Here is a 26,894-nt window from a genome sequence, read left to right on the forward strand (position 1 = left end):
AGACTATACCCTTATTTCTTACCATATGATTTGCAGTGCTGAAATCCTCATTTTAATATTAGACAATAGATTCGATTCCAAAAAACTTTGGGGTGAAGCAACTTACCCAACTCTGCACCTGAGCCTAAAAGATAGGGCTAAATCATTCAGCATATGCTTATAGGGAGTAACAGACCACCATGCCTGATTCAAAAATATGAATCAGACTCATCACATCAAAACAATTCTGAGTCGTACATTGGAAATGCTTGTCAGTGTATGAGGCTGAGTGAATGGCAAAGTCCTTTAAAATGAACGGGCTTCACAGTGAAGCTGAAGCTCTGTCTGTTTGTGGAACCAGATACTTCAGGCAGCAGATGGCGAAAACCTGGACTGCCTGCAGTACCAACTTTGTCATACAGATGGAAGTGTACTGGAGGTATTGGGTGTCATGGGAGGCCTGTATGGGAACATGAGGATGTATTTATGTATGTATGTATTTATGGTAGTGGGTAATATGAGCTATCCCATGAACATCTCCGGGGATAGCTATGCTAGTGAGGAAATATCCATATCCCTCTTCTAAGCTGTGGTAAATGTATGCATTTATGGCCATGCATCAGTAGTGGCATGGAGATGATTTGATGTAGCTCCTTAGCGATATACATTAACCAGAGAGTCACTGTCATGGTACTTGCAAATCAGACACTTCTTCTTTACTTATCTGGACACTTTCTCTTGTCTCAACTAGATTGTCCCAAGGCGGGTGTTCTGCAGGGAATTATTTTCAGCAAACCGGGAGGCCTGATCTGTATATCCAGCCATGCTTCATAATTATACACTGATGGATGGTTTGCTATATAGTTGATATGTTATCTAGTTTTAAGGCTATGGTAAGGAACTGTTGCTGTAACTGCTTTCTCTGACTGATATAGTTTCTGACACACTCTTCTGATGACTTTTCCTGCACCTGTTAAAATTCAAAGTATCTCAGCACCTAGAGAGCATGAAGACATCCCTCCTCTAATATTTAACAGCTGGCTACAATGAGAGTGGAAAATAATAAAAGGTGAACCACTGCACTTGATTCCAGGGATTTTTATGGCTATCGTGTTTCACTTATAAAAGCTATATCTGTAAACATAAATAGGCTACATATTCTGGTCAGATGACCTCAAGCCTTTATATCATCATCATAATGCATGTGATTTCCTTTTCTTTAAGAAACTTAACTGAATCACAAAGAATGTGTGAAGTTAAAGGACTATGAACATCTCATCCTGGTAGTAGCTTGACACTAATGTAATAAACAAGAATGGCAGTCTTATATAACTATGGTTATACTATGTGTGTATATATATATATATATATATATATATATATATATATATATATATATATATATATATATATATGGTTTAACTTTATAATGACGAAATACTGAAATATCGAATTTCAGTATCTTGAAATTATAAAGCCGAATTTTCTAAATACTGAAACCCCAAAAGCACGAAATTCAAAATTGCGAACGTAAACACATCATACACAACAAAACATATACACCATCCTTCCGACACTACAACAAACAGACAAAACACACACAAATGCAAAAACACAAATAAACAAACATACCCTACAAATAAGCAGGGGGGCAAGCCCCACTGCACCCCCCACACCACCCTACTTATATATACTAACTCTGAGGTCACACCAAACAGAAAAAGACAGTAAACTCACCACTACACACTCTACAGTCCCCACACGTGCGCACGCACACACACACAGACACACACACACACACACACACACACACACACACACACACACACACACACACACACACATACACACACACAGACACACACACACACACACATCACATATATACGAACACCACCACTTTCAACACTTAAACACTCATACTTTCACCTAGCTACCCTAACCCACACCTAAAACTTTCAAACACACTCACATATACTCAAATACCTACCCAAAACCCTTAAAAAAATATTCACTTACCTTAATCTCCAGCCAATTCCACACACCAAACCGAACATCAGAGTACATCCCACGTCATGTACCAGAACATCATAACCGAGACTTCGACATTTCCGGATTCGCATTTATGAAGTTTTGGTATTTAGAAAATTTGACTTTATGATCCCGAAATACTGAAATTTGATATTTCAGTATTTCAAGATTATAAAGTGAAACTATTTATTTATTTATTTATTTACATTTGTTGACCGGGAGAGTCCGACTGGACACAGGTCCGTTTTCAGCGGAGGCCCGGGAAGAAAAGCTCAACATTAAGTATTATTTGCATTATACAGTTAAAAAACATAGCATTTAAATATAGACATTAGTCCAGTTAAGGACGCAAGACAAGAAGAAAACAGATGTAAAACAGATGTAGAACATAGTACAATTTTGAAATATGCTGACATATACTAAACATGGTTACAAATGTAGTTGAGATTCATTAGTCAACAATTGATACAATCTGTTTTTGAGGTACATAACAGCCATTAGCAGTTGTTGCTACAAGAAGTTAGTATTATGTGGTAGATAACTGGGAACATGAGTAAGCAAGCTTGCTAAGAGTAGGTTGTTGATAGGGGGCTGAGAGAGGTAGTGGGTGGGTAGAGTGGATGATATTAGAGGAGGGGGTTGCAAGGGCATATCTGGCAAGTTTTGAAGTGTGATTTTAGTAAGGATTTAAAGTGGGTGCAAGAAGTTACAGAGGTAACTGAGGATGGGAAGGAGTTCCAGAGTTTGGCTATAGTGCAGGAGAATAATACTTTTCCACTAGAGTTAATGGATCTTGTGACCTGTAGGAGGTTTTTGTGGCTGGATCTTAGTGGTCTCGTGGTTATGTAGGGTTGGAGTAGATTCTGGAGGGATGGGAATTTTAGCGGTTGGTTTATTAGTTTGTGGGTGAGTGTGAGTTGGTACCATTGAAGGAGGTGGAGGAGCTCTAGCCAGCCCAGTTCTGCTAGTGAGAGAAAGTAGTGAGTATGGTAGGAAGCCCCTGTGGTGAATTTGGTGATTTTGTTGCAGCAGGTTTCGAGTTAGGAAATATTGGAGAGGCGTAGAGTAGGGTAGAGATAAGATGAGAATTTGCTACCGAAATTTTAGCTGCTTTGGTAAGTAGTTGCTGATTTCTATATAATGCTCCTAGTTTTTTGTGCACTTTTTTAATGGTCATGGAAATGTGAATGTCAAAGTTCAGTTTATTGACTATTTCTACGCCTAGTAATTTGGTGTGATCTGTAGGATGGATGGTGGTGTTGTCTTTTGCTGTGATGTTAAAGTGAGAGCTGTCTAGGGTAAGTCTGGTGGGTTGGAAGATTAGTAATTTTGTTTTGTTTGGGTTGAGTATTAGTTGGGCATCGGATAATCAAGTTTCAATAGAAGAAAATGCTTCCTGTGTGACTATATATATTGTATGCCAGCACAAGGACACAAAGAAACATATTATCCTTCAACTATACAAGATTGCACTTCACTACACTAAGTGCAATCTCGGAGTTGATATATTTAAGGGGGTGTGGGGGGCGCAGTGGGGCTTGCCAACGGTTTGTGTGGTTTGGTAAAAAACAAAAACAACTGTGGGTAAATCAGCAATGACATCATTTAAGGAAAAAAAAATAATCACTTTTCTTAAATAATGTCCTTGTATAACAGTGTGGTGGTCTTCTTCCGCTTTATATCCTGGGCTTTCTTGATGTACTGCTCATGCATATGGGGTTTACATTCCCATGCTTACACAGTACATCAGTGCTTTGAAACAGAAGCAATGGAGAATGGAAGATCTCCTTTTTTCTTTTCCTCTCCTTTTTTTTTTAAGTATGAAATCAAGGAGGTATGAGAGAGACAGGATGTAGAAAATACAAGGAAAATCAGATACATTCCTTTAGTTTTGAATAACATGCCTTATTTTCCTAGTATTTTCTCCATCCCATCTCTCTCATAACTTCAGAATGTCTGGATTTCAGAATTTATTTATTTATTTTTTGCAGTCAAGAAAAGTTAAAAAGTTACAGCATATATTATTAGAAGAAAGTCCGGGCGATTGGGCTTTTTTCTATTGGTATATGCTTGATTTACAATGGGTAGGCTGGTTGGGCTGACCAATCAGCATGCTCATTTTTGAATGTTAATGGCCAGTCATTGTATAATGCAATAAAATCCTGGAGCAGATATTTGTATGTATGATTATCATTGAATATTTTCACATTAGAAATATATCTCGTAAGTCTAATGTATAGTATCACTTATAGATTCATAGGTTCATAGATAGGTACTAGGCCATCAGGCCAAGGGCCTAAGTAAGCCTAGCCCAGAAGGTCCTGGCTAACGCCACCCAAGAAAGTTAATTTCCTGTGCCCATTTCGAGCAGAGTCACAGAAGTGATTCTCTGGGTGTATTTCCTATTTCCCATTCACTCATCAAGATTTTTCTTGAAGAGTGCTAATGAGGAACTTTGCTTGACATAGATGGGTAGTTTGTTCCAGAGTATAGGAAGTCTTTGGGACGGGAATCTATCCCATCAGCATGTCATGTTTATTGTAGTGGCAAGGTTTAGGTCCCTAGAGCATGTAGCTTGGAGGGATTGGGATTTCTTTAGGTGTAGCATGTCCAACAGCTCTGGGTTTAACATAGCTTTATATGTTAGGCAGAGATCTCCTCGGAGTAGGCGATATGCTACAGAGTAAAGATGGAGTTTTTTGAGACTGTCAGTGTAAATCATCTGTTTGAGGCCAGTAATCCTCTTTATGAGGTACTTCTGTGGCCTTTCCAGATGCTGCAGATGTCTTGTGAAGTACATTCCAAAAGGGGAATTGTACTTTATAATGGGTCTAATGAGTGTCGAGTAGAAGGGAACAATGACCTTTTTTTTCCTGGATGAGAACCCTTTTGTGATGAGGTGTGCCACATAGAAGAATTTCCTGACTATTGTGGCAATGTGATTATCAAAGGAGGGACTACTGTACACCTGGGTCCCAAGGTCTCTTATCACACATTTGGTGTTAAGTAGACTGCTGTTTATGTGGTAGTTCATGGGTACAGAGTTGTTACCAAAGGGGAGGACATTGCACTTTTTGGCATTGAGCTTGAGGCCATGCCTCTGACACCAGGCATCTGTCTTAGTGAGGCCCTTCTGTAAGATGTCCACATCATGTGGGGACTTGACTATGGCTCCTAGTTTGCAGTCATCTGTGAACTTCATTAGCCAGAGGCCTTCTGTGTTAGCCTGTACTTCAAAAAAGTAGATACCAAACAGGAAAGTCCCAGGACTGAACCCTGTGGTACTCCACTTGGCACTGGTTTGAAGTCAGATTTGGAGTCTACAACTTTTACAGTGTGGGTTCTGTCAGAGAGCTAGTTGGCAACCCTTCTTGTGATGTAGGGATTTATACATAGTTTAGTGAGTTTAGCTATAATTCCAGAATGGGAGATGGTGTCGAATGCCTTGGCGAGGTCAAGATAGGCTGTGTGAACCACCTTACCCTCATCTACAGCTTTGGTGACTGCCTCAAAGAAGTAAATCAGGTTGAGAAGGGATGATCTGCCTTTCACAAACCTGAACTGGGTGGGGTCCAGAGTTTGGAGGTTCCCAATGTCTTTGTTTATGAGTTCCATGATGATACGTTCCATGGCCTTGCAGTCCAGGCTCGTCAGGCTAATAGGGCGATAGTTCCCAGGATCAGTGGTAGCTCCCCCTTTGTGGAGTGGGATAACTGTTGCTGTGCACCATTCAGTGGGTACAAAGCCTGACATGAGACTATGATTGAACATGGTGCTTAAGTGGGGAGCCAGTTCTTTCTGAAGTTCATGTAAAATGCAGTCTGGGATGTTGTCCGGTCCCATGGATGCTGTGTTTTTGGTATTAGAGAGTTCAGGTTTTACCTACATAAATGTGATTACAGGGACTCTGCACTCTTCCTGTATAGATATGGGCCCTTTAAGTGGTGAGAGGGGGATAAAGTTAGCACTGAACCTGTCTGCCAGGATGTTGGCAATATCAGTTGGTTCTGTAATTTTCGTGCAGTTGTGCTGTAACTCAGAGCAGATCTGGGTGTTACCATTGAGATTCTTAACATAGCTATAGAATGCTTTGTGGTTGCCCTTAGAATCAGTGGTGATTTTGTTTTCGTAGCTAGCTTTGGAGGATCTTATATGGGATCTCAGCTTCTTACTGAGGCTGACCAGGGAGCTCCTCCACTCAAGGGATTTTACTCTCTTTTGCAATAGTTTCTTCCTTCTGTTGTAGAGCTTGTTTATGGCAGGGGACTACCAGATTGGCTTCCTTTTTTTGGAGAATAGTGTCTTGGTTCTTTTTGGGATAGCACGATCCATGCACTCGTGCAAGTGCTTATAGAGTGCATTTCTGTAGGATTCAGTGGTCATAACTGTATTGTCCATCTGCATGGATGTCATGAAGTATACCACTTCTGTCTTAAGAAGCATGAAGTTGGCTTTGGAGAAATTTTTTACTGGTGGGTGGGGGCGGGATGCGGATATCTAGGGAGATTACCTTATAGTCAGATCTGACCAACGAGGAGTTGACTTCAGGTGTGGAACACCGGTCACTCATGTTGGTAATGAATAGGTCTAGGATATAGTTGCCCCTGGTGGGGGGTGTGGATTAGTTGATTCAGGGCATTGGAATTTATGAAATCCAGAAAGAGTTGAGTGAAGGATTTGGTACATGAGTAGTTTTCTCAGTTAATGGTGGGGTAGTTGAAATCACCCATTATTAGGGTGTTTGGTTGAACCGTAATATTTTCCAGTATATCAAGAAAAGAGGATTGGGAATCTTGAGGCATGGTGGGGGATCTGAAGCAAGGTACAATTTGGATTGCAGTTTTGCCCAGAGTTAGTTGAACTTGGATAACCTCAGATGAATTATGCTGCGCAACTAGCCTGGAGGTGTGGATATCCTTAATGAATATGGACATCCCTCCACCTTTGGTGTTCTGGTCCAGGTTAGATGGCAGAAAAGTTTGGTATGAGTTATAGCCTGGTAATGCAGGGGTACTCTCTAGAGCCTTGAACTAAAGGGGGTGTGGGGGCGCAGGGGGGCTTGCCTCCCTGCTTATACTTGGAGAAGAGTAATATGGTTTGTGTTTTATTTGTTTCTGTATGTCCTTGTGTTGAAATATAGTAACTGTTGGTATCATGTGTGTTTTCAGTATTTTCAGTTTTCAATATTTTGAACTTTTGAGGATTTTTGGCTTCAGGATTTTGGGCTTTCAGGATTCTATAGCACTGATATATATATATATATATATATATATATATATATATATATATATATATATGTATGTATTTATATGTGGGTCTATTTCATAACTTCCAAAACATGAGAGGATAAAAATAACTTCAGAACAACTCCAGAAATGTAGAGCCAGTCACTCGAACAGCTGAATAAAAAGTGTTTATTCAATAGTTATTCAATAGTTAAGCGCTTTCTTCCCTTCACAGTTCCAGGACTTCCTCATAACAAATTTGAAAACACACACTTTAAAGATGCCTAAAACCTAGCCTTATATACACATTTAATTGATTGCCAGTTAAGCCTAAAAGTGGCACACCCAATAAAACACCCTTAAAAAAACAACCTCTACAAGGTCTCTATAATAAAGAACAGTAAATAATAACATAAAAAATCAAGAATGACATGGAAAGATATAATACCTAATATGTGTGGTTTATACTTAAAAACTACATATGATAAAGCAGACACTTCCATTATTAATAAACTTAAAACCCTAACATCACACAGTCCTCCTCATAGACATTTCATATACCATTTTTTAACAAATTGTTTGTCTTTTCAGCTTTTCCCGGTTAGGGGTCACCACAGCAGAACTCCGGTCCTCTAATGATTGGCAGTAGTTTTTTATGGTGCCGAGTTGCCAGCCCAACGCTCAACCTTCAGCTAAGGCACACCCATTTACGCATGTCTTTTGGAGGCCATGCGACCGTAGGGAGGAGATGCAGACTACACACAGAAGGCATTCCAGTCGTGAGTCGAACAGGAGAACCTCTTGCTGTGAGGCAACAACGCTACTGCTGTACCACCACAGCTACCATTTTTGATCAAAAATAGTAATAAGTATTAAAATGCAATATTAAAAGCAATGAATTCACTAACCTAAAGGTACTTTGTGTTGATAAAACCTTAGTAAATGTTAATTTAATCTTTATTCCAATTATTTCATTGGTAATTTTATTGCATTCTATTTATGCATGTAAATTTTTCACAAAAAAGTACCACAAAATGTGTCTTAATTTTAATATACTGGAGATGCTAAGAGCCTCATTTATTCCTGGGAAGTTAGTTGCATCCAATCTAAACTGCCATCTTAATTCACAGATGTCCAAATGGACATCCAAAAATCTCACCTGTGGGTCCTTTGATAAATGCTGAATCACCAAAAATTTAAATACGTGGTTACTATACTGGTTTATATGTCTGGCAAGTGCATTGGTCTGCTTCCTATGTTTAATGCCCAGTAGGTGTTCCCCTATCCTGTTCTTAAATGGTCTTGCCGTCTTCCCACATAAAATACTTGACACTTTAAGCACTTAGCCAAACAGATCACGTTGGCAGTGCAGCAATTGAAATGCCCATGTAGCCTCAAGGTTCTCCTATTTAACTCAAATCTGTCCCCAGTCTCCAAAATGTGATGGCAATAGCTGCAATGATGGCGCTTAAAATTCCCCTTAGCTCTGCCCTTATCTACATCCTTGTTGTTCATAATCCCCTCAAAGATCTCTTTGAAGGACCTATCTCTTTTGTAAATTATTTTAGGTTCTCCCCCCAGTTTTTGGGCTACATTTGCATCAAATTGCAAAATGTCCCAATTGTTGTAAATGGTGTCAACTCTCTTCCCTACATCTTGGTTGTAACAGACTACAAATCCTAAACCCATGCCAAAGTCTGGTTTTATTTTTAATGTACTGATATTTTCCTTACCATAAACCAAAATAGGTTTGTAACAGCCATTATTTCTTTTATCCCTAACCTCCTGACTTAAATTCTCCAAAAGAACCTTGGGATAACCCCTTGCCTTAAACATGTTCGAAATAAACCTAACCTCTTCAAAAAATGTTATGTCAGAGCTAACCATCCTGGCTGTTCTGACCAGTTGCCCTTTTACTATGGACTTGTTTTGAAATAAAGGATACGCACTTGTATACTCCAGATAAAAATTGGAAAATGTTTGTTTCCTATGAATGTTGGAACCAACCTATAATCCTCAGTAATAAATAGTTCCACATCCAAATAAACAATATTTTTGGTACTGTATTGGTATGTAAAATTTAGAAAATCCACTGCACTGTTGAGGTAGGAGAAAAACTCCTCCAACTCAACCTCTGTACCTTTCCACATGATGAACAAATTATCCAAATATCTCATGTAAAACAGTATGTTAGTTTTGTACACACTTTTAAAAACAAAATGATGCTCCCAGTAAGACATAATGTAATTGGAAAACACAGGGGCATATGCTGCCCCCATTGCTCCCCCAGTCCTTTGCCTATAGTATTGACCATCAAAATATAGCTAATTATTTTTGAGTACAACTTCCATAAGTGTTATATACACGTTAATCATATCTTGGTCAAATACACCAGTTTCTAAAAGTTGAGCCTCTGACCACAACAACCTCTCCTCGTGAGGAATCACGGTGAAAGGACTGGCCACATCATTTCTGACCAAAATGGTATTTACATCCACCTTAATACGGCCAACCTTATCTAGAAATTCCCACAAATCCTTGCAAATGTAGGAGAACCTTTTCAGACCCACCTGTAATTTAGAATCCAAACCTTTCCTTATAAAGCATGTTTTGGAATGCTTTCCATCTACAATTGGTCTAAATTGTGGATTCGCTAACCCCTTATGAATTTTGGGAATTTCAAAAATATTCGGAACCATTGGAAATTTGTTGGTCGTATAAACGTGTTCTTCCTCGTTAATCTGGCCCTGGTATAACATATCATCGATTAACAAGTCAATTTTTTGTACATTACATGTATCTCATTTAAAGAGCTCTCAATATAAGAGCCATCTAGCAACAAAGAGTTATTCCCATTTAAGTAATCAGATCTGTTCATGATAACCATTCCATTGCCCTTGTCTGGTTTCATCAGACGTATGTCTGTATCTTTCACCAGGTCAAACAGCAAAATATCCTCCCTATCAGTTAAATTTGTTAAACTACAATCAGGTTTATGTGATAATATTCTTTGTATGTACTTTTCACATTTATTTTCAAATAACCTGATAGTACAGTTCAAGGGGGGATTGAACATACTAAGTCTCCTTAAACCATGGTTAGTATTTCCCGAACTTACCTGTGTGTTAAACCATACTTTAAAGTTTAACTTCCTGGTATAACTCTTTAAATCAATCAGTGTGTTATCCACTCTAGCACTTCTAAATGGCACAAAAGTAAAATCCTTCGCTAAAATATTAACATGCTCGGTTTTCACTTCCATAATCGAATAATTATATACTTTAAAGTCGTTGGATTCATTAAATATCACATTTGGTTCCAATACATTTCTTACCTTAACCACTTCAACATCATCCTTCTCAATAGGAAAGGGATTTTAAAAATTGTCCGCGGTTGCCTCATCAACCTACATACAGTCAAAATTAGGGTCATCACATCCATTTACAGCTGTATTACAAATATTAGCGTTTACTTTATTTAAGTCCATTTTTTCTTTGTTGCAATAGCCATCTTCATCCCCTACCAAATCTGGCAGCTTAGAAATGTTAAAATACTTAATAAAAACAGTACTTACAGGGTTCAGAAGCTCCAACGCTATGTCCATTAGTTCTTCCGCTGATGGCTCTTGCTTCTCTTGTTAACACTGTTGAATTTTAGTCGTGCTCCCTGTTGGTTGCAATCCTGGTAATTTTTTGATAAAAAACGTGACTGCTGCTCCTTCCCTTTTAATCTTTCAGAGAGCCTAACACTCTCATCATTGGAAACAGACTGCAAGTGTTGCCTATTCCCCATATGACCACCAACGTCAACCATCGATCCCTCATCTGGATCCGCACCCTGATTGGTTCAATCCTCCTCCATAGTAATATTGCCTGCTGACAAAGGATACACCCTCTGAGAAGCATACTCGTTTAAGTCCCTTTTAATTTTGTTGTTTTTACATACAAAGATAGTGTCACAAATAGTTGTTACTTTCGAAAAAATGTTATTATACATATTTTGATTTTTACCGAACTGAATGTCATTTTTCATAGACCGATTCAGCTCCTCCAAGTCTTTTTCTGCTTTTTCTGCTGCTACAATGTTGGACTTTACCATTAGCCTCATCATTTGTAACCCAGTTCTATCAAAAAGGCTGTCTAAATCATTTAGTAGTTCATTATTCTCTACCCCATTGGGATATTTCCACAGCATTAGTCCCCGAGGGACCATTTCCATATCTATGTTTTTTTTGCAGGTATGATATTTCCATTTGTAATTTTTTATATGATAATAAACTCTTTTCGAATACCTTAATTTTGTCCATAATGGAGGAATTCTCGGGTTGAAGCCCGCTCCCCTGATTTTTTTCAAACCCAAAAGAAAAGGTATTATTCTTCCACTTCAAATGGCCTTGTGCATCACCGTTCAACTCTTCATTGCTAATGGACGTACCACCAGGAAAATTATCCTGCTGCTTTTCAGCTGCATTTGTATTGTTAACAGGCTACCAAATACATCATTATTACTTTGTTTCTCAGTTAGGGATTGTATTTGGGCTGTATGGGCAGCCAATTGATGTTGAATTTGTTGCAATAATTCAACAATGTCACTATTCAAAGTGCCTGTGCTTTCCATCTGTTTAGAACCACCAAAACATGAGAGGATAAAAATAACTTCAGAACAACTCCAGAAATGTAGTGCCAGCCACTCGAACAGCTGAATAAAAGTGTTTATTCAATAGTTATTCAATAGTTAAGCGCTTTCTTCCCTTCACAGTTCCAGGACTTCCTCAGAACAAATTTGAAAACACACACTTTAAAGATGCCTAAAACCTAGCCTTATATACACATTTAATTGGTTGCCAATTAAGCCTAAAAGTGGCACACCCAATAAAACACCCTTAAAAAAAACAACCTCTAGAAGGTCTCTATAATAAAGAACAGTAAATAATAACATAAAAAATCAAGAATGACATGGAAAAATATAATACCTAATATGTGTGGTTTATACTTAAAAACCACATATGATAAAGGCAGACACTTCCATTATTAATAAACTTAAAACCCTAACATCAGACAGTCCTCTTCATAGACATTTCATATACCATTTCTGAACAAATTGTTTGTCTTTTCAGCTTTTCCCGGTTAGGGGTCGCCACAGCAGAATTCCAGTCCTCTAATGATTGGCAGTAGATTTTTTATGGTGCCGAATTGCCCGCCCGATGCTAAACCTTCAGCGAAGGCACACCCATTCACGCATGTCTTTTGGAGGCCAAGCAACCGTGGGGAGGACATGCAGACTCCACACAGAAGGCACTCCAGTCGTGAGTCAAACAGGAGAACCTCTTGCTGTGAGGCAACAACGCTACCACTGTACCACCACAGCTACCATTTTTGAACAAAAATAGTAATAAGTATTAAAATGCAATATTAAAAGTAATGAATTCACTAACCTAGAGGTACTTTGTGTTGATAAAACCTTAGTAAATGTTAATTTAACCTTTATTCTAATTATTTCATTGGTAATTTTATTGCATTCTATTTATGCATGTAAATTTTTCATAAAAAAAAAATACCCCAAAATGTGTCTTAATTTTAATATACTGGAACTAACCTAAAGGTACTTTGTGTTGATAAAACCTTAGTAAATGTTAATTTAATCTTTATTACAATTATTTCATTGGTAATTTTATTACATTCTATTTATGCATGTAAATTTTTCACAAAAAAATACCCCAAAATGTGTCTTAATTTTAATATACTGGAGATGCTAACAACCTCATTTATTCCTGGGAAGTTAGTTGCATCCAATCTAAGCTGCTATCTTAATTCACAGATGTCCAAATGGACATCCAAAAATCTCACCTGTGGGTTCTTTGTTAAATACTCAATCACCAAAAATTTAAATACGTGGTCACTATACTGGTTTATATGTCTGGCAAGTGCATTGCTGCCGGATTCACGATGGCTTGCACGGAGTGTACGAGTAGAGCAAGACTCCATGCAGCCATCATGTCCGACGAGCGATCCAGGAACAGCTTGTAGGGGCGTGTAAGAGAGCTCCTAAAATGTTTCCTACACGGACAGGGCTGGGATATGCAAATTACCTCACTTGCAGCCGAAAGGCATGCAAATGAGGTAAATTTGCGATCCAGGAGGCACAAACCTGTCCGAGTAGGAGCCGTGTTAGCTGCAGAAATGTACTCAGTTGACAACTGAGTACCATTCTGCAAATAGCACAATGGAGCCTAGTCAGCTCCAAATATAGGTTGCATATGGTTGAGGAAGCATGCCAATGGCCAAATATACGGCCATTGGTAATGTTCCCAGATGCAAAATTAAAATAAGAATACTTTTTTTTTCGGCGATTTTTGATGTTTAAGCGTAGTGCAGCGCCATGCAAACGGGGTGCGCTAAAAAAAAATCATAAAATAAAATAAAAGCCACAAACGTGGTATCTATGAAAACTGTTAAATTACAATGTAAGGGAATAGCAGGCTGAAGACAACATGGCCACCGAGTAGGGGTTGCTAAGGGGAGAAGCCCAGTCTAAGACATGTAACCAAGCATTAGTAGGCAATCCTATGTAAATGAGTGTTAGGATAGTGAATCACACTTTTACATAGCAAATGAGCACAGACAGTGGAGTGTAGGAGTAGGATATGGGGAGTAACAGAGTAGGAGATAGGTGACATCACAAGGGGGGTATGTATGAAAGTAGTGAAGCTCATAGGAGCAGAGTGGCATGTGTCAGCTGTCAGTTAGACATCATGGAAAGAGGTGTGTCAACAGGTAGGCCAGGGAAAGCCAAGAAATGGAAGGTGTATACTGTGGAAAACACCAAAGTTTCTTGCTGAGTGGGTATGCGTGCGTGTGCGCGCCTGTAAACCCGAGTAAGACAGAGTGCGCGCGTGAAAGTGTGAGTGCGCGCGTTTAAGCTGGAGTAAGCATGTATAAGGCTGTTTAAAGACCTGTAAGCACGTTTGCACTGGTGTGCACGCGTTTTAACCCAAATAAGCAAGTTTTAGTCCATCTAAGCATGTGTGCGCATGTGTGAGCTGCTGTGAGCGTGTTTGCGCTTGTATGAGCGTCGCTCCCCCCTGTGGAAACAGAAAGGAAAAAGGAAGCACAACAAATAGTAGGAAGCTACCAGGGAATACTTGTAGAGATAGCAGGTGAAAACAATCAGAATCAGACAATTACACAGGCAGAACACTAGCCCAGCCCAGCACTTAAAACTCTGCAAACAACAGTGCAGTTTGTTTCTCTCAAGAGACACTGCAACACTAGAGTAAGCTACTAGAAGTGAAAACTGAAAAAGCTTCACTCAGCCAAAAAATGCTAGGGGCTGCCATTGGTGATATAAGGCGACATATGCAACATGCTGAGGGTGGTGACAATGCAAATGCTGCCGGACAGCCCACAGTGAGGAGACGGAGAAGAGTGTACAGGCCCAGGGTCACCTACCAGGGGTTACATGAGCTGGTGATAGTGGAGCGCTATAGAGTGGACAGAGACCTCCTGCAGCAAATTGTTGAGCTGTGCAGGCCACGCCTCACACACAGAACCAACAGAGGGGAACCCATCCCAGTGGAAACCAAGGTATGTGTTGGCCTAAGAATACTAGCAACAGGTACCTTCCAGAGACCAACTGGTGATATGATGGGGATATCACAGGGATCAGCATCCAGGATACTGCACCAGTTCCTGGATGCCATGTCAGCACCTGTCGGTGATCATGTATATTTCCCCAATTCCCGTGAGGTATTGGCCAGCAATATGCGTCTCTTCCAGCAAATAGCAGAATACCCTGAGGTAGTGGGTGCAATAGACTGCACGCATATACGCATCAAAGCACCAGCTGGTGAGCGGGGTAGGGCCTACATTAACCACAAGGGCTTCCCCTCCATCAACTGCCAGGTCATGTGTGATGCCCAGGGCATAATAATGAATGTGTGTGCTGGCTGCCCTGGAAGCTACTATGATTCCCATATCTGGCATCTGACGCAGCTGTACCAGACATTTGCCAATGGGGACATCCCACATGGTCACTTAGTGGGGGATGCTGGCTATCCACTGGAGCCGTGACTGATGACACCCATCAGAAACGCACACACACCTGAACAGGAACGCCATAATGAGGCACATGCACAAACACGAAATGTAATTGAGCATGTGTTTGGGTTGCTCAAGTCATGGTTCCGGTGCCTGGACACATCTGGTGGAGCCTTGCAATACTCACCAACTACATGTACCCAAATTGTCATGGTATGTGTTATGCTACATAATATGATTCTGCGAAAACAGCTGCAGCAGGACCAGCATAGACCTGGGCCAAACAGCCCCCCACCATTACCAAGGCCATCACAGGCAGAGCGTGACTCGAAGGAGGAACAACCAGAGCCTGCCCCAGTAGGCAGAAGGAGGCGTGCCCAGTATGCCTTGGCCTTGGCAAAGAGGCAACGCATAGCACATACACTGGCTAAGTAGGAACCCTGGAAATGATACCTCTCTCTGACTCCCACATTTAGTGAAAGGGATGCCTAAGTTGACACAACCTGCTTTCAAACACGTGCTGGGAGTGTAATATGTGCATCTGACATATGCAGCCCTGCAGCACCACCTGAGGCATGATTGCCATGTGTTAAGCAATGTAAGGTAGTGCTAAACAGCATTTACCACCATGTAGTATATGCAAACTTGATGACCTTGAGTATCATCCTACCCTCACCAAACATGATGCCACAATATGAAGACAAGATGATCAATTACAACAATTGGCTTAAGTATTGGTGTCAGTGAAAGGGGATCCAATGCCTGTCAGCCTGGGATGACATGCTCGACAAGACATGATGCTTCATTAGGGATGGCTTTCACCTGTCACCTGTGGCCTTTTGGATATTGCCAAAGGCTCTTGTCACCCCCATAGTGCCGTTTTTAGGTAAGGCTCAAAAGACAAACCCACCTCCATAGGTATCACAAGGGATAAGAAACTAGAAGTAATGCTACTCAATGCCAGAAGTCTAAACTGCAAGATGCACGCACTCCAAACTCTTCTCAGCATGGAGAATGTTGATATCTGTGCAGTAACAGAAACCTGGTTCAAGGCTCCCAAGAGCACCCTAGCACTAACAGGTTACAACTCATACCATGCTTTACAGCCACAAAACATGGAACAAACTACAAAAGGAGGGTGAGTATCAATATTTGTCAAAGATACCCACACACCCAGGTTGGTGGCACAGCATGAAGCATCAGAGACTATCCATGTGCAACTAACAGTGGGTAAAACCGCCTTCCACTTCATAGCCACACTTGGAACCACACTTGGCTGACTGGAGAACACATGAAAATATGAAGATCCCCCCAAACACCATTATATTGGGTGACTTCAACTACCCAAACATAGACTGGGAGCATTACCCTAGCTGCAACACTCTAGCCCAAAGGTTCCTAGAATGTATAAACTCAAATGCTATGGAACAACTTGCTACCACTCCCACAAGAGGGGAAAACATACTGGACATGATCATCACCAACATGGGGACTCTATGCCCAAGACCAAAAGTGTATCCCTCACTGGTAAGATCAGACCATAGAGTAATCTCACTGGATATTCACATCCTGACCCCAGCCCTTGGCCAGAAAACCACAGTGAAAAGTTTCACTAAAGCAAATGTCACACTCCTCAAAACCGAGCTGGAATCCTTCATAGCCTCTGTGCCTGTGGGAAATACGGCCCAGACCTCAGAACCTTTTATAAATGCATTCTATGAACTCCTTCAGGAATGCATGGATCATGCAATCCCAAATAAAACCAAGATCCAATCCTCCAAAGGCAGGCATCCTGTCTGGTAGACCCCAGCCATAAAAAAATATACAATACAAGGAGGAAGCTACTATATGATAGAGCAAAATCCCAAAAAGGGAAGGCATCTCTGATCAGTATTATTAAAAAACTACGGCCACACATAAAATCGTCTAAGGCCAACATTGAGATAAAAATTGTACAGGACACTAAGGATAATCACAAGGCTTTCTTTAGTTATGGTAGGAACCTGGGTGGGAATTCCCAGATATGCTCCCAATTAGTCCAAAATGACAAACAATACACCAAACCCACATACATTGCCAACATCCGAGCTGACAGGTTCAGTGCAAACCCCCCCCTCCCCACCAAAAGGGAAAATATCTATCCCAGCAGAGTGCTGGCCCCCTGACATCTCAGATGCCCAGGTAACAGCCAACCTCTCCAAAGCAAAATACACAGCATCAATGGGACCAGACAGTGTCCTGGGCTGTGTCCAACATGAACCCCAAGAAGAATTGAACACAGACATAAAACCACTGGTCCCTCTCCACAAAGGTGGTGTCTCAATGGATACTGCAAACTATTGGCCCAGAAGCCTGACTAGCTTGGTCTGCAAAGCTATGGAAAGGATCATCATGGACCTCAGAAATAAAGATATTGGGGACCTACAGACACTGGATCCTACCCAGTTTGGCTTTGTTAAGGGCAGATCTTGCCTCTTAAGTCTGGTTGAGTCATTTGAAACAGTCACCAAGGCCATTGACGAGGGGAAGGTGGTCCACACAGCCTACCTGGACCTCGCAAAAGCCTTCCATACAATACCCCACTTGGTCATTATAGATAAGCTCACCAGCTTCAAAATAAACCCCTATGTCACTAGATGGGTTGCAAACTGGCTCAAGGACAGAACCCACATGGTCAGAAATGCTGGAGCCATGTCAGACCCCAAACCAGCTACAAGTGGCATCCCACAAGGCTCAGTCCTGGGACCTCCCTTGTTTGGTATATATTTCTTGGAGGTACAGGCCAACACAGAAGGACTGTGGCTGAACAAGTTTGCAGATGACTGCAAACTGGGTGCCTAATTGACCCTCCAGCTGACACAAGCATCCTACAAAAGGGCCTTATAGAAACAGACAACTGGTGCCAGAGCCATGTCCTCAAACTAAACGCAAAAAAGTGTATAGTCACCCCCTTTGGCAAAAACTAAGTGCCCACAAATTACCACATAGGTGGTAACCCATTAAGTATGGAAGAAGTGATAAGGGACCTGGGGACCCAAGTTGATAGCAATCTCTCATTTGACAACCACGTGGCCAAAGTGTTTAGAAAAACATTTCATATAGCCCACCTGCAGCAGCTGGAAAGACCACAAAAGTACCTCACCAGGAGGATCAAAGGGCTCAAACACATGCCATTTGCTGCCCGGTTAAAGAAACTGCAGATCAACTCAGTGGCATACCGCCTGCCCAGAGGTGATCTGTGCCTGATGTATAAAGCCATGTCCAACCTGGAATCAATGGACATGCTGCACCTTGGAAAATCAGAATCCCATCAAGCTACGCGCTCAAGAGACCTGAACCTCAGGACTGAAATAAATAGGACATGCTGGAGTGACAGATTCATAACCCAGAGGCTCCCTCCACTCTTGAGTAAACTCCCACTCCAGGTTATCCAGAGTCCCTCATTGACTCTCTTCAAGAGGAATCTGGATGAGTGGATTGGAGATTGTAGGTTTACCCTGGGTATCATTTCTATGTCACGGTTAGACAGAGGCACAGTATACTAACCTTGAAAAATGTCATGGCAAACTCCACTTAAAATGTGTGTTGAAAGCCAAACACACTCTGGCTAGGATTATAAATGCCCTAGGGCAGATAGCCTAGTATAAACCTATGAACAGAATCACACACACCAACTAGTACAACTGTGGTCAATGTGGAGTAATGTTTGGCAATGTCCACCCAAGTTGGTGAATACACAGCAATGTTGGACAAGCCTGGTTTAAGTAGGCCATAGCTGAACAAAATGCAACATGCTCATAGCTGTCCAACTGGCCCTTAACCAGCCTGGACTGCTCAGTATGAACATTTAAAGCAGTGATGGGACTCAAACACATGATACTGTGCACCATAGTGAAAGTACTGAACCAGTACACCATGACAGTATTGCAGTGTTCAGCCAGTATGAAAGAATGTTGACAAGTCTTTCCAAACTATCCCATGGAAACCCTGCAGGCACAGCACAATCCCTGATGAGTTATGACACAAAGGAGTCTGGCAGTAAGAACACAATGTGACTTCCAACACACACAGTATAAATGTCAATATTGGTCATGTTCACATAGCCACAAATGTAGTGGACTTCAGATCACAACATATGGAAAGGTCACACTGGGCATGCTCACACACTTGGATAAATGAGACATATGTCAGGCAATAAACCATGGAAAGCCTGAACTGGGCATGCTCACACACTTAGGCCATGTCTGAGGATAGCAGTCGGCCACACATATCTGGCAGTTGTATGTGTTAAGCCAGGAACCTCCCACGATCCAGCAATCTGCCCTGTGCACACAGTTAAATGACAACAGACACATATATTAATATAGTGGAACCCTGTCATGATCAAACATGTTACGCAGATACACAAGTTGTTCATAGAAACTGGGAAATCTATGGCAATAAAGACCTGAAAACAGTATCAGCAACAAATATTGTGCATCCCCAACATAAACATAGGTGCAGAGGTCAATACTAGGCTGTCTGCCCTAGGGAATTCATAAGCCTAGACAGAGTGTATTTGGCGTCCACCTCCTCAGTAGAGTAGCCTACTGTGTCTCTGTAAAGTAGGTCACAGAAGGCACCCTTTAAGGCTAGGTTGCTGTGCCTCTCTCAAGCAAGGACACAGTGGAGATCCCAGGGGTGAATTTGCAATTTCCCATCCATGCGGCTGGATTTTGCTGGAAGAGGGTTGGTGAGGGGCTATGTCTAACTTTAATTGGGATTCAATTCCAGAGTGAGGGGAGCCTCTGGGTAATGAATCTGTCCTTGCAGCATGTCCTATTTAGTTTTGTGCTGAGGTTTAAGTCCCTGGAGTGTGTAGCTCTAAGGGTCTTGGATGTTATGAGGTGGGGCATGTCCATTACTTCTGGGTTTGACATGACTGTGTACGTCAGGCAAAGATTACCTCTGAGTAGGCATTAAGCAACTGAGTAGAGCTGGAGATCCTTTAGTTGAGCTGCATAGGACATCTGTGAGTAGCCCATGATCCTCTTGGGGAGGTACTGTTGTGGACACTGTAGTTGCTGCAGGTGTTCGGTAAGGTACACCCCAAAAGGGCCATTGTAGTCAAACATGGGCCTGATGAGTGACTAGTAGAGGGCCACAATGACCTCCCATGATCTACATGCAAACCCCCATTTGATAAGGAGGGCTATATAAAGGTCTTTGCAATGACTCTGTCAATGTGATTAGCAAAGGAGAGGTTACGATCTACGTTGGTCCCCAAATCTGTAAATACATCTTCTGTACTTATTGGATTACCACTTATGTGGTGATTTGTGTGCACCTTGTTTTCCCCAAAGGGGATGACTATGCATGTCTTAGCATTTAGCACGAGGCCATGGCTCTGGCAACAAGCATCCATCTCTGTGAGACCCTTATGGAGGAAGCATGTGTCAGCTGCAGTTTTGCTTATGGCCCCTGGTTAGCAGTCATCTGTGACATTTGTTAGACATAATCCCCCCATGTTAGTCTGAACCTCAGAGAAGTACATACCGAACAGGACAGGTCCCACGACTGAGCCCAGTGAGACACTAGATGTAACTGGTCTGGAATTGGACATTGCACCTGCAATTCTGACCATGTGGGTTCCATCCCTGAGGCAGATAGCAACACATCTAGTGATATAGGGGTTGATATTTAAGCTGGTAAGCATATGTATGATGCCTGAGTGGGGTATTGTGTTGCAGGCTTCGGCAAGGTACAGGTAGACTGTGTGAACTACCTTGCCCTCATCCATGGCTTCAGTAACCGTTTCAAAGATATGAACTATGTGTAAGAGGCAAGATCTGCCCTTAACAAAGCCGAATTGTGTATGATCCACTGTCTGGAGGCTCACAATGTTTTTGATTATGACTTCCATGATAATACGCTCCATAGCTTTTTCTACCATACTAGTCAGGCTTATGAGGTGATAGTTCCTGTGGTCCGTTGTAGCACCACCTTTGTGGAGTGGGAGCACTGTATCTGTATGCCATTCTCAGGGTACATATCCTGTAATAAGGCTAAGTTGGAACAGTGACTTAATGTGAGTGTTCAGTTCTACTCAGAGCTCGTCTAGGACATAGCCTGGGACACCGTCCAGTCCCATACATATGCTGTGTTATTTGCTGTGGAGAGGGCACCTTTCACCTGTGCATCTGTGATGTCAGGGAGGTTACATTAATTTGGGATGGGCATCTGTACCCTTGGGGGGTAAGGGGGGGCATTTGTGCAGACTCTGTCTGCCAGGGTGTAGGCTATGTCCGTAGGTTTGGAATATTTTGTGCTGTTATGCAACAATTCAGAGCATATCTGTGTTGTTTCCACACATATTCCTGACATAACTAAAGAAGGCCTTGTGATTATCTGTAGTGTCTGGTCAATTTCACTGTCAAAACGTGCAAGTGATGATTATATGAGAGATTGAAGTGTCTTGCCAATACTGTTCAGTGATGTCCTCCCTCTGTGGGATATTGCTCTGTTATGTAGTAGCTTCCTCCTTCTGTTGTACAGCTTATATATGGCCGGGGTCAGCCAGACAGGTCTCCTGTTTTGGAGGAGTCATGGTTTTATTTGGGATAGCATTATCAACGCATACCTGCAGGTGCTTATACAATGCGTTTGTAAAGGATTCTGCAGATTGGGCTGTATTATCCTCCAGCACGAGGCCTTTGAAGTATTCCACCCCAGTCTTCACAAGTGCAAAGTCTGCTTTTGAGAAATTCTTTACAGTGATTTCCTTGACTGGGGGTGGGGACGGGATATGGATGTCCAGGGAAAGTTGTTTATGGTCTGATCTTAACAATGAGGGTTCTACCTCTGGTGTGGAACATAGAGTCCCCATGTTGGTGATGATCAGATCCAATATGTATTCCCCCTTGTGGGTGTGGTGACTGGTTGTGCCATAGCACATGGATCCACAAATTGTAGTGGCTGTAGGGTGATGTTTTTGAGGGCCTGAGTAGTATCCCCAGTCAATATTTGTGCACCTGAAGTCAACCACTATAATGGTGTGTGTGAAGACCTTCATATCCTACACTGTTCCCAGGAAAGCCGGGTGCGGTTCCTGGGTATGGGGGGGGGGTGGTCTAAACTACACACCAAACCAAAAGGCAGTTTTGCACAATGGTAGTTGTATATGTATGGCCTGTTATGCTTAGTGCAGTGGTACCAACCCAGAGGTGTGTGTATCTGTGATGTATATGGATACACCCCTACTTATGTTGTGTGTTACAAGTCCTGTGGTTACGAAGCATGGTATAGAACATAACCTGGCAGTGCCAGTGTGCATATGTGACCCTGAACTAGGCATCTGTTAATGCACAGATATTGTTATCCCCCACACTGAGGGATAGTAAAAGATGTACATTCCTCTTTGGAAAGACTGATGATGTCAGCACCCTATAAATACAGCAGGAGAAGAAAAATCCTCCAGTAATGCGAATAGCATGCTGTGCTAATGTGTCTCTCTCAAGTATCATAACATAGTTAGGTAGGGGGTTGAATCCTGCAAACGCTGTGTGTGTATGGGGTGGCAGGGGGGGTGTTTGTATGCAATTATCTGTGAAAGGAATGGCCTTTTTTGAAGACTGGGATAACACACTAAAAGATGTACATTCCTCTTTGGAAAGACTGATGATGTCAGCACCCTATAAATACAGCAGGAGAAGGGGAATCATCCAATAATGCAAATAGCACGCTGCGCTAATGCATCTCTCTCAAGTATGATAACATAGTTAGATAGGGGTTTGAATCCTGCAAACACTGTGTGTGTGTGGAGTGGCAGGGGGTGTGTATGTATGCAATTCTCTGTGAAAGGAATGGCCTTTTTGAAGACTGGGATAACACACTAAAAGATGTGCATTCCTCTTTGGAAAAACTGATGATGTCAGCACCCTATAAATACAACAGGAGAAGGGAAATCATCCAGTAATGCGAATAGCGTGCTGTGCTAATGCGTCTCTCTCAAGTATCATAACATAGTTAGTTAGTGGTTTGAATCCTGCAAATGGTGTGTGTGTGTGTGTGAGTGTGTGTGTGTGTGTGGGGTGTGGGGTGTGGGGGGTGGGAGGAGGGTGTGTATGTATGCAATTCTCTGTGAAAGGAATGCCCTTTTTGAAGACTGGAGGGTGTGTATGTATGCAATTCTCTGTGAAAGGAATGCCCTTTTTGAAGACTGGGATAACACACTAAAAGATGTAGATTCCTCTTTGGAAAGACTGATGATAGCACACTAAAAGATGTAGATTCCTCTTTGGAAAGACTGATGATGTCAGCACCCTATGGAGGAGGGTGTGTATGTATGCAATTCTCTGTGAAAGGAATGCCCTTTTTGAAGACTGGGATAACACACTAAAAGATGTAGATTCCTCTTTGGAAAGACTGATGATGTCAGCACCCTATAAATACAGCAGGAGAAGGGAAATCATCCAGTAATGCAAATAGCGCACTGTGCTAATGCGTCTCTCTCATACTGGGATAACACACTAAAAGATGTAGATTCCTCTTTGGAAAGACTGATGATGTCAGCACCCTATAAATACAGCAGGAGAAGGGAAATCATCCAGTAATGCAAATAGCGCACTGTGCTAATGCGTCTCTCTCATAATATAGTTAGGTAGGGGTTTGAATACTACAAATGACATGTGTGTGTTGTCACACAGTTTGTCAATGTGTAGTGAGTTTTGCTTTTATTATTGTATGACATATTATTATAACAGTAATTTCAGTGCACACATCAGGTATTTGTGTGTGCCACATACAGATATGTACCTGTGACCTTTAATAGTTCCTACGTGTGAAGCCTGCCTCATATGATTACAGTTGTTACCTTTGCCAGCATGTGCCGCAGCTTACCAGACCTTAGGCCATTCATGCATGCTGGTGACAATGCAGGCTACTGCAGTGATCTGTGTCCTAAGCCAACTATGTGACACACCCCCATGAAAGCTTTGATAAATTAATGTGGGTGAGGGTTCATGTCTGGAGTATATGTCAGACATGTTAAAACACAGCAAAGTCTATGAGTGATGGACATCCAGTGTAGGTGTATGGCAAATGTTGCCGATATGCATACAGACACCGTCTTGCTTAGGTGATACACAGAGGGACTGCAGAATACCTTTGGAAATGTGAATATCACAGGATAGACACGATAACACTTGTCCACATGTACACACCATTACCCGTTCTACATGATGGGTGCTACCACCTACATGGTACTGTTGGAATACTATGTTAACTACATGCCGATGACAATGCTACAGTTGCGTTACAGCAATACAGCATGGCTTAGACAACAGGTATCTGTCTGTATGATACCCTTGTGGTGGTTAGGTGTGTCATGTGTAGAATGCATTGTAGGCCACTGTATGCATTTGCAGTCATGGATGGACATATCCGTAGTGTGTTGACATGTACGTGAGACTGCTATATGCCAATGAGTATTATTCCCAGGGATGTGTGGGTTTCAGAAAGAATGGCTACTGGTATAGTGTAGTACTGCAGGGATATCACTGACACCAGGTTCCTACATCTGTGTATCAGTTGAGGAGACACCGTGTAATGACCACGGAATGTCAGGCTATGTAGGCTGTGTATAGTACCAGAATGCAGACCATTGACATATGGAAACCGTATCACCCACAGCATGCTGTCAAACATGTCATGTTCCATGCTAACCATGTTCACAAATGTACACCTGCAACTCTGTGCTGCAAACATTACACATGTACTGTCCACACCCCAACACATGCAGGCACAGGTACACACAACAGCCATGTGGCACATGTGTAGACAGTACACTTTGGGAATTATCACTGGTGTATACAAAACTACAATGACAATCATAGTTAATGCATCATGCATGCTCGAATATACCCACAACGATATCATTACACTGTACTGTTAACAAAATGATATTATTACTACAGTGCTATGTAGTCACCCTGTGCATCAGCACCATGCTGTCCTGTTCCTGCATCAATGTTACAGATGGCAGGAGGTGGCACAGTTTCATCATATGCACAGGGTGTGTACTTGGTTTGCCAGAGTCTGCCATTGACACATCCAATTGACATGTATGTGTGTGTGTGTTAGTGAGAGACAACAGTACAACATGGGGCAATGTTGATGCGATGTGTGTGTGTATGTGTTAGCCCTAGGTGTTAGCATTATGTGTGTGTGTATGCTTGCACACAGTTCCACCAAGTGGCTGCCATATACGGGTGTTTGTGGACAGCCACAGACTGTACTTGCCAGGTCATACAGATCACTGTCTCTGGCCACGGACACTGTATCTGTGCCTGGCAGGGGTGCTACGGACAGTATCAGGTACTAAGCCAGACTAGGTACTGTCATCAGAAGCAGTGGGTTGTTGACTGGACACATGTCCCTGCTGGGACTGTCCAGAGCCACGTGCACATGCACGTGGTCTTCTAGGACAGTGTAATGACAGCACAGACCCAGCATTGCTGGGGCTGGTACTGGCACTATGGGAGCAGCTGCGGGTTTGTTGTCCTCCACGATGACTGCCAGCTGATGATGTTGCTGGTATACGTCCACGTCGACACCTCAACTGTCCTGCACTGTTCTGGCTCCTGGACATGTAGTTGTGGAAGAGATCTAATGTGCCCCCACAATGTCTGTCAATGACCTCACTGATATTACGGATGGCAGTCGCAACGTCACACATAGTGTCATTCATAGCGGTGTGATGTGCTCTAAGCTCCCTCAGACCCTGTCTGGTGTACTGTTCCATACGTGCCTGTGCCTGCATTACAGCCCTGAACATAGCTGAGGATGAAAGACCTCTGTGGGCATGTCTAACAGGGGCAGTACGACCACGGATGCTTCCATGAGAACCTCTGGACATCTGCCTGTGTGGTACCATGTCAGGAATCTGGCCATGGCTGCTGTGAGGGGATGCATGTGCCAATGATACCACACTACCCTGGTCAATGCCCACTGTATGCTGTCCCTCAGCTAAGGACATTGGTGACAATGGATGTATCGGCAGGATGACTGTGCGCATTGATGGGGTTGACTGCTGTGTAGTGTCGATTAGCTGACCAACGACAGACCCTGTCACACCTCCCTGTGCCATTACACATGTATCATCATTATCACTATCCCCAGCAGTGGCTTCAGGTTCCCTGCTGCAATCCACCAGAGCAACATCAGAACCTGTGAGAGGAAGATAGGAAACACAGTTTACAAATGTGTACACGATGTTAGCACACATGCACACAGGCACACAGGCACACTCTTCAGTACAGCAGATACAAACACAGACACACCTGCACACAGGCGCACATGCACACATGCACACAGGCACACATGCACAAATACACACAGGCACACATGCACACAGGCACACATGCACACATGCACACAGGCGCAAATGCACACATGCACACAGGCACACATGCACACATGCGCACATGCACACATGCACACAGGCCCACATACACACAGGCACACATGCAGAAATGCGCACAGGTGCACATGCACACAGGCACACATGCACACAAGCACACAAGCACACAGGCACACAGGCACACTCTTCAGTACAGCAGATACAAACACAGACACACCTGCAATC

The sequence above is a fragment of the Protopterus annectens genome, chromosome 6.part0 (genome assembly GCF_019279795.1).
Source record: "Protopterus annectens isolate FY-2018-M chromosome 6.part0, PAN1.0, whole genome shotgun sequence".
Lineage (NCBI taxonomy): Eukaryota > Metazoa > Chordata > Ceratodontiformes > Protopteridae > Protopterus > Protopterus annectens.